Consider the following 13,665-nt stretch of genomic DNA (forward strand, 5'->3'; position numbering starts at 1 on the left):
ACACACACACACACACACACACACACACACACACACACACACACATCAGCGGTGATGTCAGCCTGTGCTACAGACACACACACACACACCCCTGCTGCTCAGCCATGACATCATTATGTCACACACACCAGCAGGAACACACACACTTAATGGAATAAGACGAAGCAGGATCATAAACCTGGATTGTGTCCCATCAGGAGCTGGATGATAATCTGATGAACGATGGGATGTTTGTGTTCCTGGGACATAAATAAGTCAGAATAGCTGCAGCTGTGATCTCATTTCTCCTTATTAAAGCCGAACGATTTATTAAACTGAAGCAAATACGATAACCGAGGTTGTTGCTGTTGAGTTTCTTAATTTGGGTTTAGCATGGACTTTAACTTGTTCATGTAGATGAACTAATTCACTGATGTGTTAAAGTTGTTGACATAATTATTCGTTTCTCTCGGATGATTGGGGTTGTTTCTGCGATCTGATTGGACGAAGGAAATGGCTGCCGTTGAAGTTGTTAGCCCACATGAACGATGTTTTCCACGTCTCCCTCTGCTGGAGCCAGGCTCTCTGAATCCTCCCAGGCTGATGAAAGGTTATCGCTCTGAGTTACAGCAGCTCGACATGCAGTCATATTTAAAGGAGACTCGGATCCAGACACCGAAAGGACATTTTTACGCTCAGTTTGTCCTTGAGATCTTTGCCCAACGTGGGTCTTTTTTTTTTTTTTAAATCCAATCAGCGTGAAGACACCAGCGGCTGTCTCTCCGTTTAATCCAATCAGGTTTTGGATGCAGTTTGTTGCCGGCCAGAATGAGTCGGGCCGTCCACCTGGTGTTCAGATCCAATAAAATCACATCATGGACATCCGTGAAGTCGTGTCTCTGACCGACTCCTGCAGCCCTGGGCTCTCTGCCGTGATTGGAGGAATGAACAGACTCCACCAGAGAGAAAGAAGTCAGTCAGTCATTTGTTCACTTCCTGCTGGAAAAATTAAAAACTCATTTGTTATCATTGGAAATATTTTCAGAACCGACTGAAACATGGTTCTGTTTTCTTCTCAGCAGGACAACAACGAAGCAAACGGCTTCTCTGTGTTCGGTCTCCATGGTAACAAACAGTTGTGTTGGAGTTCTCATGTGATGTCACACTCCCAGGAACTCTGTAGCTGGCAGCCATCTTGGTAGGTAGTTGCTATGACGACAAGCCACAAGCTTCGAGTTAACTCTCGATTTTCTATCTAACCTGTAAAATATATCAGTACAACTGTCACTTGATTAAAGTTTTTAGTACTCTACCCGCCTCTGTGTAGTACTAAGATAAATATCAATTATATTTACTGTAGTACTAGTAAATTCAGCACAGCTAATGTAGCTTTAACATGCAGCCTGTGGTTTACTGACTCTGCCAGTCTGCAGAACCGCCGTTCGTCCTTCACAAACCCGTCTAGACACTGACTACAGATGTCAGGCTCGTTCTTCGTGTTAAGCTACAGTAGGACATCAGAGGCAGCTCGTCCACATCGTCTGACATGTTTACATTCTCCGCCTTACATGGGTCGGTCCTGACAGAAGCCATTTTGTTAATGGCCATGGGTCCGCTGTGCTTTGTGCTGCGCTTGCCTACCAAGATGGCGCCGATCACTTCTGGTCCAGACTCGTGGGAACTATGTGCAGCGTTCCTCATCACTTCTGTTGCTGGACCATCAGGATGTTTAATCACTCGCCCACCGCTTCACCATTCCCCGTTCAGCTGAAGTCCTGACTGGTGTTCCTCTCAGAAGCTACTGGTGGACCAGCGTTCCCAGTAGTCCAGGTTTTAATGGCGGTTTACGCCTCGTCTCCGCTGGTGTTGTGTCACCGCCAGCATCAACCCAGATTCATTAGCAGATAAAAATGAAAAGGAATAATTTGACTCATCGTTCTCTTGGGAAAGATTTAGATTTTTCCTTTTCTTCCACACGTTGGAACAATTCCGTTTTAAACTGAGGGATTATAATCCAGATTGTTGTGATGTGTAAAATAAATGAGAATTTACCACAAAGAGCGAAAAATGAAACATGTTGAGCCTTGAAAATATCAGCTGATGTGACTCAGAGTCGTCTTGATGTCATCTGGACTCAGTGATGACATCACAAATTCAAGGTTCATTCTGTACGCGCGCCCGTGTGTGTGTGTGTGTGTGCGTGTGTGCGCGTGTGTGTGTGTGTGTTATATATGACTCAGAGCCTCTGAAAGAGCCTCAATAATTTATAATGTGCTGGATTTGCATCTCACACACACACAGGTTGCAGCTGAAAACTGAACGAATCTTCTTCAGTACCTGAAGAAACGGAGCGTCACACACATCCAACCTGTCCGCAGGTATCTGAACGCTGAGCCCATCCGTTGGCTCACTGCTGCTGCTGACGTTAAGCGCCGTGGTTCCCAGTCAGACGGAGAGAGAGGCGCGTCGTCATGAGAGGCTGCTGGTCTCATGTGCCAGACAGGCTGCATGCTGACCTACTTTGGTTCAGATTCTGTATTTTTTATGAGGCTGGAAGAAGCAGCCGCTCTCCGCACAAATGGAGATGGATACATACAACTCAATGCAATCAATACAATCCCATCACACACACACACACACACACACACACACACACACACACAGAAACCTGTTCATGAATGTCTTTATTCACATGCACTCCTTAAAACCACCAAGGATCCCGGTTGGCATAGAGACAGACGCCTGAAGGACAGACTTTCAGACATGAAGCATAAAATCACAGATGCTCAAGGAAATGTCAGCAGCTTCCTGGGAAAATGATCAAAGGAAGTCATGATGCGTGTGACACACACACACACACACACACACACCCATAGGCTGCATGCAAACCACAGACAGCTTCTCATTAGTGCTCAGCAATGGCTGCCAGTTTCATTTCTGTCTGTTTCTCTCTTGTTTGTGTAAAAGGAAAAGCTTAAGCGTCTTCAGGGCTGAGTGGCGTTTCAATGGCCGACAGCTTTTCCTTTCTTTTCCATTCCGGCGCTTTCCGCGCTCCGCTCCCAGTTAGCTGATGAGCTACTGCTCAGATCGACTGACTGGAGAAACTCTGGTCATTTGCACGTTACTGCAGCAGAACCAAACGCACCCGGTTCACACCAGAGGAGATTTAACTGTCTAAACTCCGAGCGCAGTGGGAGCAAACCAGTTCATACTGGTCTTAAACTGGGACCAAAGGCCCAGAGGCTGAAACCTGAGCTTCTGGCATCACTTTCACTTTCTAACAACCTTTTCAAAGTCCAGTCTACAAACATCTGTGTTGCTCCCTCTAGTGGCAGAGAGAAGAAATGTTTCTGTAGCAGAAACACAGTTTGACCAGAAGTTGTGTTCATGGCGACTCTGCTGCACCAGATGAGATGCAACCTGCAGCACAACAGAACCAGCCGTTGTTTTTTTAAAGTAAGGAAATCCAGACGTACCAGCAGCAAAGTAACAGACATGCTAATAAAATATGATCAAAAGATTGAGACTTTGCAGTCGGGGCAAATTTACAACATGACAGAAATACTGTACAGTAATTTAAAAACAGATTCACATACATTTTCAGCAACTTGTGCATGAATGGTGAGAAAAAAGTCAAACTGTGAAAATAACAGCTGAGACTGGAGAACACTGTACCGAGTTCACTAATTTACTAATTACACATAAATTACATTTGAGACCCTAAAAACCTTTTTGTTTTTACATCCTGGTGTTTGTTGATGATGAACCTGGGCTGCGCTGGGCCGGAACCAGGCTTTTCCCTTCATGACCAGAAGGTGGCAGCAGTGCACCAAGCTGTTAGGCTGAACTGTATTTTATTCACTATCGAAGGAAAATCTAAATAATCTGAAGGTTTTTCTTTTTCTGCTTCCTACAGAACAAGAACCGGGATAAAAGCGATACTTCCCCTTCCACCAGTCTGACCAGTCCAGTTCCATCATCTGGACCCGGAACCCAGCCGTTGCTTTTCGGGGGCTTTCCATCGTTCCGCAGCGGGTTCTTCAGAGGTTCTCCGTGGTGTTCTGCTCGGCTCCTCTCGCCTCGGCGCCTTGGACCTTCATGCGTCTGTTAGCGGCAGACTCCGCCCACCACGCCGCCGCCGCCCGGACCATGAGCTGTGAACAGGAGTTTGGAGACGGGGCCATGGGGGTCACGCTCACGCTTCGCCTCCTCATGCACGGAAAGGTAAAGAACCCATCAGAGCAGGGCCGGCCCAAGGCATAAGAGAGTTAAACAGCTGCTTAGGGCCTCCACACCACCAGGGGGCCCCAAGAGCCCCGAGCTAGCATGATAATTAAAATAACATTCAAACCAAATGCTTTTACACATGGGAAAACATTTTCTATATTAATTATAACGCTGCATCTCAAAATCCAAATATTTTTTTAGTTTGCTACTCCTGTAAGTTAAAATCATTAGTCATAATAACACTGGTATGATGTGAGCTAACCAGAAATAATGCTAATGATAGCAGCTATGTTACACACAAAGACTAGCTTATGAATGATGAAGCATCTTGGTATGAGGGGCCCCAAACAAAAATCTGCTTAGGGCCCCAAAAAGCCTTGGGCCGGCCCTGGATGAGAGCGTCAGTCCTGCTGCAGGAACGCTTCCTGCTAGCTTACATCGACCCGGTGCTGCCGGAGCGAACACAGATCCAGGCTCATTCCCAGTTCCTTTTTCTAACTGGTTGTTTTTCTTTCCTACACAGGAAGTTGGGAGTATTATTGGAAAGGTGAGTTCCTAACGGCTGTTTCCTTCACAGTCAGCAAGCTAAACAACAGCTGCGTTTCCATTACATGCAGAAACTTTAATATTCCGCTAATATAAAAAAAAAACAACACAGGTGAAGTTTTTCCATTAAGTAAGAAACACAATTTAAATACTTTCTAATGATATATTATTAAAAAACATCCTCCTCCTACCACTTCCTGTCGTCTTCTTCATCTTTTCTGCCAGTAGTAACATCCGGTTGTTGATCATGTGACTTGTGTGACACAGAAAAAGTTTTTCTTTTGTGAATATTCTGATTTTATTACGGCCATAAAGCCATCTCATCTTAGCACAAAAACCTTCCATCCAGAAACGTAACTTCTTTTAAATTGCCGTGTTTAATTTGGTGAAGTTATGTTTGTAATGGAAACGGAGCTGCTGGTGAGGCAGGTTTCTGTTGGGATACATCAGGATCACCTCATGGAGTCTGTGTAGCGAATGGAAAACCAGGATAACAGGAAACATCCCGACGTTTCCACCCTTTGGCTTGTGAAAGCTGCAGATCTGAGCGCCGTTCAGTTTGATTCTACGGCGCGAAGCTGGTGTGAAACGCGCGTTAATGGCGTGTCAGGTTTCCAGTCAGGCTGTCGTCTCTCTGTCGGCGCTGAGGGGAAGCTGCTCCTGTACACGCAGAGAACGAGACGTGCAGACACAATTATTCCTCCGTATCACAGGAACGTCTCCTGAACCCTCTCCGGTGATTTCCTGCAGCAGATGCTGGGATTCTCCTCGTTTTCAGGCCTGATCTAAAACAGAACCTGCTTCGTTAAAACCAAGCAGAAACAGAACCGGAGATGTTTACAACACGGAGCTGTCTGTCTGAGTCGGACTCTCAACCTGTTGACAGGTTGGAGGAAAACTGCTGCAGGGCATCCAGGTGCCAGGAGGCTGGAAGCATCGAGCTGCTTACATCCTAATCCTTTATTTATGTTTTTCTTTTTAGATTTTAATGCGTTAAAAATTGAGCTCAATCGCATTTTTTTTGACATATTTGTGTGTTTTTGGTAAATGGAGAAGGACGAATTTCTGCTTCTAAGCCATCTGATTGGACGCTGAAGTTGTGCTAAAGCAGTTAGCCTATCAGCAAACATATTCAAGCCTAAAATAGCATCTCCGTGCTAAACATGTAGCAGCTAATGCTAATGTTAGCATCCACATTTCTAAAGAAGCTCCATGATTGATCAGGATTTAATGAATAGTAAATATATTTGCTGTTGAGGTCAAATGTCTTATTTATTCAATAATTTAGGAGCAAAAAGGATTTTTGAATTAAAAACGTTGCTCATTTTGTCAATTTATGGTTTTTGATTAATTGTAATTGGTTCATTACAGACCCTTCAGTAAACTTGGTTAAAAATCTTAATCAATTAGCTTTTGAACCAATGAACCACGTGGTTCATCAATAAGTGCCTAAATATGGATCCTATGTGAAGGTTTTCCCTTCAGGTAGCAGATCAGGGTGGATTCGGTGATTAAAACATGAGCCTGGCTGTTTTATCTTCCATACACAGAATCCATCTGAGCAGATGAATTTTATTAAACCTTTATTATCTCTGAGCTCCTCTTTCAACACTCGTCCCTGAAGCCTGTCAGGATATTTGTGTCATTTGTTCCTCTTCTCTTTGCAGAAAGGAGAAACCGTGAAGAGAATACGAGAAGAGGTAAGACCTTCGTCATCTCCCCTCCTCCTCCTCCCCTGCTGATCCATGACAAGCCTTCATCAGCAGCCTGCATGTGTTGGGCTAATTGCCGCCGCCGTGCCCGTCCTCACTCTGACAAGTCGCAGGGTTTAGCTTAATCTCCTCTAATCAGCTGGATCCAGCATCATCACAGATTCTGCCGGGTCCCGGAACGGTCCGGTTGTCGGTTCCGTCGGTGAGCGTGCTCAGACGGGCCACAAAGCTCGGCGTTGGTTCTGCAAGTGGAAACAGGAATAATTGAAGGTGTTCAGTATTAAAGAGCTCCAGCTGCGATTCTACTGAACATAATGTTGAAACGCCGAGCTGACAGGAGCATCAAAGTGTGTGTGTGTGTGTGTGTGTGTGTGTGTGTGTGTGTGTGTGTGTGTGTGTGTGTGTGTGTGTGTGTGTGTGTGTGTGACAGACAGAAACTGGTAAATGAGACTAAAACCGGATTATAAGAAGCAGAAAGTTGAGAAATATTAACAGCTTTTAAAGGAGAGATTTTTTTCCCACAATGCAATTTTTCCTGTTTGTGTGTTTTTTTTTTTTTTTACATTCATAAAACAAAGTTTAGACATGAGCTCAAAACTCCAATCATCAAATAAAATCTGTGTCTGATGGAACCGTTTGTCATCAGGAAGCAGAGGTCAGAGGTCAGTCCTCTGAAGCTCCTCTGTTCTGCAGGTAGAGCTCAGCTGAGGTGAAGTTCATCTGGCTTTAAACTAAAATTACATCTGTTCAGCTGAGAGTTGAAATTGGAGGAGAAAATTATAGATATGAAGACATGCATATGGATCTGCAGGTTGGTTGTCATGGTAACAGGGATCTGCGCCATGCCGCACCTGCTGTGAATCATTATTTGGTTACTTGCCACCAGAAGCTCCCAACCCGACCGGAGGTGAAGTTGTTTCCCAGCAGGTCGGCTCGGTGAGGAAAGAGGCGGGGCTTAAACTTTGCTTACCTCAGCACTTTGTGGTTATGCAGTCACAGCTGAACGCTACATGCTAGCCTCCTGAAACTTTTAACTTTTACACCAAAGCCGACCCAGATTTAGCTTTTAAACCCTGAACTCATCTGAGATCAGACTGAAATAATAATCCATTCAGGGCTCAAAGTTACATCCAGAAACATCTTTTCTCCAAATGTGGACTGACGGGACCTCGATGTCAGGTCAAAGGTCAACAGGTCAGGAAATGTTAAAGCAGGTGGACAAGATAAGACAAGACAGCTGGTAAAGATTCATTACAGACGCCAGGATGAAACAAGTAGTTATTAGGCTTTAGCAGTGAATATCTTTTCTCTTTCTCTCTCTAAGGAAGTAGGGAAGAGGCGATATTATGTGTTCTCATATAGGGACAGTAATATGTTTCCTTCAGTTCTTAAAAATCCTTTGTACAATAACAAATATGGCTTAAAACAAACAATACTTTTTAATTTAACGCCTTGAAATTGGGCCTCTGTCTCTTTAAGAAGCTCCTGCTCTTTCTGAAGCTCCGCCTCCAGGACGTCGTCCCAACATGGCTCCTCTATTAACACTTTAAAGTTTTTACCAGTGTTACTCTGAGCAGCAGCTCCTATAATGAGCTCAGCAGGTGTTTGCTGATTGCTGCTGGCTAGTCTGAAGGAGCTGAGAGGGTGAAGCACAGCTGATGAAGTTTGGTTCAATGCAGAGTAAAGGATTTCTCAAACATGGATGAAAGAATCAAGGTTTGTTTTTGATGCAGGAAAAACTATAAAACAATGTGGAAAGCTACAAAAAGCAAATTTTATAAGATTAAAAAAATCTAATATTGACTTTTTGTTCATGTGGAACATTAACCATCTAAGCTGTAACCTGGTGCTTTTCATCAAACATTCAGCGTCACAGATTCCACTTCCTGTTAACTTGTCGAACTAACCAATGACTGCAGCTGCATTTCCATTAGAAGCAGCAACATGAGCCACGACGTGACGCGGCGCCGCGTGTTTGTTTCCACGGCGCCTCCCTGATCAGCCGCTGCGCTCGCGTCGCCTCAGAAGACATTTATTTGCAATCAGGCTGCAGCTGCAGCTGGATGAATACTTAAACACTGGAATCGATGAGTTGAGATGGTTTGCATTCATCTGGGTGGAGGCAGAACTCATCAGTGCCTGACGACGTGCTGCACGCCTGCTGGGAATACCAAGGTTTCACGTACGGGAGCAAACCATGCCGAGAGTCTCTGGGCGGTGATCCGCCTGCAGCGACGCTCAGTCAGCTCAACATGCACTGTAAAAACGGCATATTTACATCTAAACCACATAAACGGGCTTCCTCTTGCTCACACCAACAATCTGAGGTTCTAACATCAATTTACCCCAAAAATATGAATTAATCATGAAATGTGTAAATATTTCATGATTACATAGAAAAACTCTGTAAACCACCTGAATTCAAACACAAAGTTTACCTTTTTAAACCCTGGAAGCTGCTGAAGCCTGGAGGGATTTCTTCATCACTTCACATAAGCAAAATATGAGAGTCTCTATTTTTTCAGAAATGTATGTTTTTCCATGTTTTTTCTCCATTTCCGGTTTTGCGACTTGTTTTACTGAGGAGCTTCATATTTACTGAACTGTTGGTGAAGAAACGTCCTGAACGCAAACGGCTCGATCAACCAGGAGCCACCAGCCTCTCTGTCTGCAGACCATCGAGTGAAAAATGTATTTTACTGATGAAAAGTAGACAAAATGAACAATAATCAAACAAAAAAGAAAACAGGTAAAGAAAACCTACAGGAAATTACAAGATATGCATTAAAAACTGTTAAATTTAAGCTGAAAAAAGGCTGAAAATGTTAAATTTAACACAAATATCTAATAATTCAAACATTTACTGATAAACTAATGTCTGATTTTGAGCAGCTGTCATGTTTTCAGTCTGGATGTAAAAACTGCTCCTCTGACATCAGCTGTGACTGGTGCAGTGCATTCTGGGAGTTAGAGTTTTCACCTCAGGGTTCACCTGACTGGACTTGTTATCTGGAGGTGAACACAGACGGCCGTCTTCATGACTTCAGCTCCAATCTGTTTATGTTGCAGCCAGGAATTTTTTACTATAAAACTATAAAAACTATGAACTGATTAAAAAACTAACTAACAGGATGAAGGACAACTGGAGATGTGTTCTATTTTGAGGATTTAAATCTGGGAGCGGCAGGTAAAATGAGAGCAGATTGTTTTCCTCGGTTATTTCAGCCTGACGGGAATCATGAATATTTAAATAGATATTTTCTTCTCAAGGACAAGATTTGCTTTCACCTCATTTCAAAGTTGCTCTTTTTTATCCCTGCAACTTGCAGCCTCCGTCTCTCTGATGTTGTTTATCTAAACTAAAACTAAAAACACAAAATACAATAAATTTTCTGAAGCAAGCTTAGGCCTGTCGCGATAAACGATGAATCAGTTAATCGCACGATAAATAAACGTATCGATCTCATTTTAATTATCGTCTTTATCGTCTCTTCCGGCCTTTTTTCTTTATGTTGATGACACTGAATGAAAAAAGCTCCGGTCTCTCCACTGACCCTCCCTTCCTATTTCCGTAGTGTCCAGCGCACACGACACGAGCTGTCGGCCCGTTTTTAAACCTGAGAGACACATCAGCCGACAGGTATAACGGTTCGATCGGGTTCGTCGTGCCGTGTGGTGTCCAGCCACATGGGCACAAAATAATGGCTCCAAGTCCAGTTAACCAATTTAAACCAGGCATTAATCAATACTTTACTAGAATCTACCTGTGATGATGTGGCTCAGCGTAAAGTCCTGACTGAATGAAAATCATTATAACTTATTTATGTCACGTTAACGAAGAACAGCTGAAAACTTACCGGGTTCATCAGCTGCAGTAGTAATTTGGCTCCAACTCCTCTCCTCATCATTTCTATATTCTTTGCACCAAACGTTGAATAAACATTAATGTTGTTTCCACATATCATCTCCGATGTCGGCTGGACTTCCTGTTGTGTCAGCTGTTTGGGATTCCCCTCCGTAATTTCCTCTCAGAAAGCAGGAGGAGAATCCGCGCTTTCTGATTGGCTACCTGTCATTCAGCGTTAAGCTCCCAGTCCGGGAAAACCCGATTTAGATCGGAGCGACCAGGACGATCTACCGTAACACACCATACACTGCAGGATGATCGGTTAGATCAGCCAACGATCTAAGATCGTCATAAGGGGAAAATAGGGGCTAAAAATGGTGCAGTGTGAATTATTGCATTAGATAGTGGGATGTTCCCATCTTCTCTATTTAAATCTAGTGATTATTGAAGGACAATATAATACACAGACTTCATAATCTGCACTGTTTTGGTTGAATGCAGTATTTATTTCCACTTTGGCTTTAAGTTGTTTAGTTTTTATTCAAGTACATTTTTTGTTCATGGAGACTGAGAATCCATTTTGTTTTAGTTTTTGGTTTTATTTAGTTTATCAGTTCCAGTGTTACGTGTTCTTCTGAAAATAAAGTAAATCTATCAGGAAATCGCATGTATTATTACGTCATTTCCATTAAATCAGTGTCAAAAGGTCTTGAAACAATATTATCGTTTATCGCAATAATTTTTTTAGACAATCGTCCAGCAAAATGTGTTACCGTGACAGGCCTAAGCAAGCTTCATATGAAAGCAGCTGTTCCTCATGGCTCCAGCCTGCAGGAGCGAATGTTTCGGTAAACGGGGAGAAGACGACGTCCGTCTTCATCAAGTCAGAGGAAGCGTTAACGTCAGGTTGCTGTTCTTCATCTCCGCGCCACAAACACAGATGTCTGCACACATGTGGAGCAGCGAGAAGCCGGACGTCGGCAGCACGGCGCCCTAATGGCCAGAGCAGAGCTCAGTAATCCAGCTGGACGACACGGCCGGCCGTCCTCACTCGCTCCAAATCAAGAGTGATGAAGACGAGCGTCACACACAAACAGCAAACTGGGAACACTGGGGAGGAGCGAGGGGCTGGACGGAGAACCATCAGGTTCCTCTGGCAGCAGGAATAATAATCAGCTGAACATCTGCATCCATAAATTCATCTTCCCTCATGGCTTGAAGAAACCGGCTCCGAAAAACCACACAGGTCGAGTTACTAAGGTCACCAGTCGGGTCGTTAAGGTCAGCTGGTCCACTAAGGTCACTAGTAGCACTGTTAAAGTCACAAATATAGTTGTTATGGTTACTAATGGGGCCGTTAGGGTCAACTGGATCAATAAGATCACTCCTAAGGTCACTAGCAGGGTCAGTGAGGTCAGTTCCAAACCCTGGGATTATTAAACACCTGTCATAACTGCAGATCAATCTTCTAACATTCCTTCTGGCCGTTTCCACGCGCCTGGAGTTTGTAGTTTCTGTGTGAGCCTGCAGCAGGTGGTGCTGCTGACGGGCTCAGGTCGCTGCAGGCTGTCATGTGGACACAGAAACACGTGCAGAAGGTTTTTATGAGACCCTGAAGCTCTGGCCGTGTTTCCATCGACATTTTTCATGCAGATTTGCAGCACTGCAATAGAAATGACAAAATATCGTCGTCAATGTTGCGTAACTTCTTCTGTGCTTGCTTGTGCTGCCAAAGGGGAGGTAGAAACATGTTTACTAAATTAGTTCTGATGTAGCGAACATTTACCAATTTAACTTTTACACTTTAAAGTTCAAAGAAAATTTACATGATGATTGGATGTAAATGTAGCTGGTGAAGCTCAGAGGCAGATAAACATCTGAGTTGCTCTGCAGCTGCTCAGCTTCACATTCAGACTGAGCAGCTAAACTCAGATGGAGGAAGAGTTGATGGACATCCATCCATCCATCCATCCATCCATCCATCCATCCATCCATCCATCCATCATCCATCCATCCATCCATCCATCCATCCATCCTCTTTACACCCTTGTCCCTCAGTGGGGTCAGGAGGTGCTGGTTCCTCTCCAGCTAACGCTCCGGGCGAGAGGTGGGGTCACCTGGACAGGTCACCAGTCTGTCGCAGGGCAACACAGAGACACACAACCACACACACACACCTCACACACTCACACCTAGGGACAATTTGGAGAGGCCAAATTGTCCCTAACCTGACAGTCATGTTTTTGGACTGTGGGAGGAAACCGGAGTACCTGGAGAAAACCCACCATGCACAGGGAGAACATGGAGACTCCATGCAGAAAGACCGGGAATCGAACCCAGAACCTTCTTGCTGCAAGGCAGCAGCTCTACCAACTGCGCCACTGTGCAGCCCGAGTTGATGGACTTTTAGGAGTTAAATGGAAACAATGTCTCCCTTCACACCAAAACACAGGAGACCTCTGAACTGGAGGTTGGTTGTCATGGGAACAGACGACCTGCATCTAACAGGATGTGCATTAAAAAGCTGCATCACCCCTGAGGAAACACTGAGAAACTTTCTCACTCATGGAGCCTGTGGAGCTAAAAATGGTTTCCACAATTCAGCTTCTCTGCAAAGCAGGAATAATTCAGAGAGTTTGAGTTCGTTCGGACGGACGGACGGACGGACGGACCGACCGACCGACCGACCGACCGACCGACCTTCAGTTTGATTAGCATTCATTTCATGGGGTCGGTGTGTGTTGGGTTTCCTGACCGGACCGAACCAGAACTTGATGGAAGCGTATCCGTCGGTGTAATCCTCTCCTGAACTTGAATCCATTCTGTTTGTCTCCAGTTTCCTCCTCAGCTCCTCCATGCGGTTGTTTCTGCACCTTCTCTATTATCTTCTCTTACTTCTCCTCAAATGTTTGCACTGCCTTCTCTCTCTCTCTCTCTTCCTCTCCTCCTGATCCTTTTCCTCACTCCCTCCTTCCTCCTTCCATCCCTTCTTCCTTCTCCTCTTCCGTCAATAAATCTCTTCTCTCCCTTTCCTGGGACTCAATCATATCTTTGTCCATCTGCCATCATTTAAACCTTCCTGAATGATTCCTCCCTCCTTCATTCCTCCCTTCCTTTCCTCCTTCCCTCCTTCCAGTCCCTCTCTGCTCCGTTATGATGGAGGAACGTCTCTGAGGAAGAAGTAACGCTTCTCCTCCGTCGGCTCGTATTTCCCTTCCTCCCACTAATGTTATTTTTCTCTTTTATGTATCCATTAAAGTCCATCCATCCATCCATCCATCCATCCATCCATCCATCCATCCATCCATCCATCCATCCATCCATCCATCCATCCATCCATCCATCCATCCATCC

The 13,665-nt window shown here is 44.5% G+C and overlaps 1 long non-coding RNA gene across 1 annotated transcript in view; it reads left to right on the forward strand.

Annotated features, from left to right (window-relative positions):
- Nucleotides 1-13,589, forward strand: part of LOC103464357 (uncharacterized) — a 49,216-nt gene extending 35,627 nt beyond the window's left edge. The window contains exons 3-6 of the long non-coding RNA XR_001776605.1: nucleotides 3,896-4,203; nucleotides 4,730-4,753; nucleotides 6,420-6,452; nucleotides 13,448-13,589. This is a non-coding gene — a long non-coding RNA (uncharacterized LOC103464357). The remainder of the gene's footprint in view (nucleotides 1-3,895; nucleotides 4,204-4,729; nucleotides 4,754-6,419; nucleotides 6,453-13,447) is intronic.
- The last annotated feature ends 76 nt before the right edge of the window (nucleotides 13,590-13,665 follow it).

Source organism: Poecilia reticulata, linkage group LG5 (assembly GCF_000633615.1).
Source record: "Poecilia reticulata strain Guanapo linkage group LG5, Guppy_female_1.0+MT, whole genome shotgun sequence".
Classification (NCBI taxonomy): domain Eukaryota; kingdom Metazoa; phylum Chordata; class Actinopteri; order Cyprinodontiformes; family Poeciliidae; genus Poecilia; species Poecilia reticulata.